Here is a 4,376-nt window from a genome sequence, read left to right as displayed (position 1 = left end):
CCTACTTAATTACGAATGGCTGAAAGCTTCTCTAAGATCAAGAACAAGACAAGGAAGTTAACTTTACCCCTTCTATTCAGTATTACACTGTGAGTTCTAGCCAGAACAATTAAGAATAATAAATAAATGCATCCAAATTGGAAAGGAAGAAGAAAAACTATTTCTATTCATAGACGATATGATTATATATATAGATATATATAGATATATACACACACACACACACACACATACACACATACACACACACATATATGTATATATATTATCATATATGTATATATGAATAATAAAATAACTACCTATCAGTCAACAATTACTTTAAATGGAAATAGATTAAATGTTCCAATCAAAAGAAAGCATGGCCAAATGGATGAGAAAACAAAACCTTCACATACTCTGCCTACAAGAAACTCACTTAAGATTGAAAGACATGCATGGATCAAAAGTAAAGTGATGAAAAATGATATTTCATGAAAATAGAAACAAAAAAAGCTTTGGTAGCAATGCTTACAACAGACAAATAGACTCTAAAACAAAAACTATAACAAGAGACAAAGAAGGATCTAGTAATCCTACTTCTAGGTATTTATCTGAAGAAACTCAAACACTACTTTGAAGGGACATGCGAATCCATATGTTTTTTGCAGTATTATTCACGATGGATAAATAGATAAAGAAGAGGTGGTACATATATATAATGGAATATTACTCAACTATAGAAAAGAATTAAATCTTGCCTTCTGCAACAACATGGTTAGACCTAGAAGATATTATGTTGAGTGGAGTAGGTCAGACAGAGAAAGACAAATGCCATATTATTTCACTTACATATGGAATCTAAAGAACAAAGTAAACAAACAAAACAGAAACAAACTTATAGATACAAAGAACATTTTATATGAGAGGATGTTAGGGGGTAGTTAAAAAGGGGTAGGTATTAAGAAGTAAAAATTGATAGTTACGATATAGTCATGGGAGTGTAAAGTACAGAATAAGGAATATAGTCAATAATATTGTAATCACTATGTATAGTGTCAGATAGGTACTAGATTTATCAGAGCAATCTTTTCATAAATTATATAAATGTCTAATCAGTATGTTGTACACCTGAAACTAATATAATATTATGTGCCAACTGTAATTGAAAAATTAAACAAAATTATTAAAATAAAAAATAAGAAACTTGATAATTTTTTAGTGGAAAAATGATAAATTTTATCAGAAATTCTGCATGTGAAAACAAGCCTGTCACTACTATGTAACTATTTAATAATTTACATTTTTAATAAGTTTTTGCCTATTTATTTTGAAAATGTATCATTAGTGTTACTATAAATCTCATTTAAAATATTTATTTCACTATTTACCTATTTATTTGACATATAAATTTAATCATATAACGTACTCATTAAGTGGTCAAGAACAAGAATGGATTGTCTTTTATAATGTATAAAAATAAAAATTGATTATCCTCTATATATTATTGTCCTGTAATTTCAATATATTTTTCTCTGATGTACATGTTTTCTGAAATTCTCAGGGCAACTAAGTCATATGTATGCCCAAAATAAGAAAAAAAACTTTAATATGCTTCTTCCTAACCAATACATCACCTCTCATCTAGCAAGCGTATCACATTAAAATGTGTAAAATATTTTATTATATAGATTGTTTTTAAGTATCATCTCAAATCACTGTGAAAATATAAATTTCAAGAAGGATATATATATAGAGAGAGATAGATATAGATATAGATATACACATACACACACACAACACATACAAAATTATATTTTCATTTATACCATGAAAATAAATAGATTTCAAATTAGGGAAAAACTTAAAATAGAGAACCTTGAAAAATGTTTAGATTATGAAAGAAAATCTTTTGAATTTCTACTAAAAATCAGTGACAAAAAGTACAGTAGAAACATAGTCAGACTCCCGCCCCTTCCTCTGATTTTGCTTCACTTTTAGCTTTCTTTCCGAAGGCCATTTCTCTTTGCTTCTCTTGTGGGAAACATGGCTATTATATCTCCAAAGACATATTACTTAAAACTTTAGATTTCATTAATTATGTCTCAAGTTCAAAAATCCCAGTGAAGTTTTCTGATTGTTTCAGCTCGAAGCTAGGAAGTCCCTCAAATATCTTTTATTTCTTTTCTCCTTAAAAGTCCCCAATGAGTAGACATTGATATTAGCAGAAATATTCTAAGAGAATAGCTCTCAGAGATAAAATGTATTAAAAGAATTATATGGGTACTACATTGCTGTCTTAAAAACTCACTGTATGCATTAGGTCAGCTTTTCCTTAGCTGGAAAATAAGCACTGATTAAATCCTCCCTGTCAGAAGTTGGAAGTGATATTTAAAGGAATATAATTTGTTGAAGTTTTTATACAGATGTGAAAGAAAAATTACAGGAGGAAAATTTGACTCCAAGATATTTACCTCGAATAATTGGATAGATGGAATTGCCATTTACCAAGATAATGATAACTATAAAAGAAGCAGTAGTATCGGAGGAAAGACCATGGTTTCAATTGTGTACATATTAAGTTGGAGATATATATTAGACTTAAAACAGGAGATTTTGAGATAAAGTTTTAATATATGGGTGTTCATTCCAGAGGAGAAGTCTTACATATAAATTAATATGACCAATACCTGACTATTTAAATTTTTCTACATTTACTCATTTATGCCCTTCTTTCCTTCCTTCATTCCTTTGTTTCCTTCTGGATCATTATTTTTTTCTTTTTTTCTGCCTTCAGAATTCATTTTAGTGAGTTTTTGTTTGTTTTTATGTGCAATTTTTTGGGCAAAAACTATTTCACCTTTTGTTTGTCTAAAAATGTATTTATTTTATTGGTAGTTTTAAAGATTATTTTATTGATCATGGACTTTTTAGATTGGGAGTTATTTTCCATCTGCATTATAAAGTATCATTCCATGACTTTTTGGCAGTCAGCATTTCTACTGAGAAACTTGCTTTCTTATTGTTGCTTTTTTGGAGATATACATTTGTCTTAGTGCTTTAACATTTTCTTTTTACCTTTGGTTTTCAGCAGTTTCACCCTGATGCATCTTAGAGCGGTTTCTTTTGTATTCATCTATCTTGGAACTTTCAGAGCTTTTTGAATTTGTCACTTGATGTCTTTCACGATTTTTGGAACATTTTCAGACATTTTCTCCTATATCTTTTGATCCACTCTCTTTCACCTATCTTTAATGTCTTAATATCTTAAAGATCATACATCCAAATATAGCCATATAGAGTGTTAGGACTTCAACAAATGAATTTGGCTGTGACATTCAGTCTATAAAACTGTCTAAAACAGTTTTAAAAAACAATAAAAATGTGAAACAATGGTTCTCAAGACACTGAAAATAGGAAACATAGAAACACAATTTCTCAGAGATAGAATACAAACGAGATGAATTCTATAATTGCTTAGGTTACCTGAAGAGAGATATCAGATGTTAGCACAGAGAAAGTAAATAAGATGAGATCTGCTAGTCTTCCTGAGTATGAGAGATAGAACTGAGAGTCTGGAAAGGCCAAGATGGGTAGAGTTTGCAGGGCAGAGTACCAGGAGAGTGTTGTGCAGAGAAAGAATTGTAGAAATGCAAATACTCCCTGAGTGTTCAGTTTATCACTGATCAGGACATACATGTGAGGAAACTACCCTACACTGAGAAAGAAATGCCAGAAAGAATTAGAGAAATAATCCTCAGAACTCACACATGGCCATAAATAGTGCCTTTTTCCAGATATCAGAATGGAAAACTTCATAATTCATGGGGCAGGGCATATTGTAGAGTACTCAGTGGTAAGTAAAAATAAAATCTCTGATAAGGGCTGCTATATTCCTATTCAAAAAAAGTTTATATTGCCTTGATGGACCTAGAGGGTATTGCGCTGATGAAATGGGTCAGATAGAGAAAGACAAATATATCGTATGATTTCACTTACATGTGGAATTAAATAACAAAATAAACAAAAACAACAACAAAAGCGGAAATAAATTCATAGATACAGAGAATATTTTGAGGGCTACTAGATGGGAGAGGTGTTGGGGGGACGGCAAAAAAAGGCAAAGGGATTAAGAGGTACAAATGGATAGTTGCAGAATAGACATGGAGATATAGAGTGTAGCATAGGAAAGATGGTTAATAATGTTGTAATAAACATGTAATGGGAAGAGGGGTACTAGATTTAGCAGGGTTATCACTTTGCAAGTTATGTGGATCTCTGACCACTATGCTATACAACTGAAACTGGTATATTATTGTATGCCAACTATAATTGAAAAGCACTCATTGAATTGTACAATGTAAATATGAGCAACTAATTGTCTCTGGAAAGTTAAA

General features: G+C 30.6%; 1 pseudogene; it reads left to right on the top strand.

Annotated features, from left to right (window-relative positions):
* The window catches only part of LOC102896827, an 89,652-nt pseudogene that overhangs the window by 84,044 nt on the left and 1,232 nt on the right, over window positions 1–4,376 (top strand).

Source organism: Pteropus alecto, unplaced genomic scaffold (genome assembly GCF_000325575.1).
Source record: "Pteropus alecto unplaced genomic scaffold, ASM32557v1 scaffold38, whole genome shotgun sequence".
NCBI classification, from domain to species: domain Eukaryota; kingdom Metazoa; phylum Chordata; class Mammalia; order Chiroptera; family Pteropodidae; genus Pteropus; species Pteropus alecto.
Note: the sequence above shows the minus strand (reverse complement) of the source record. Positions and strands in the feature narration are given on the sequence as shown.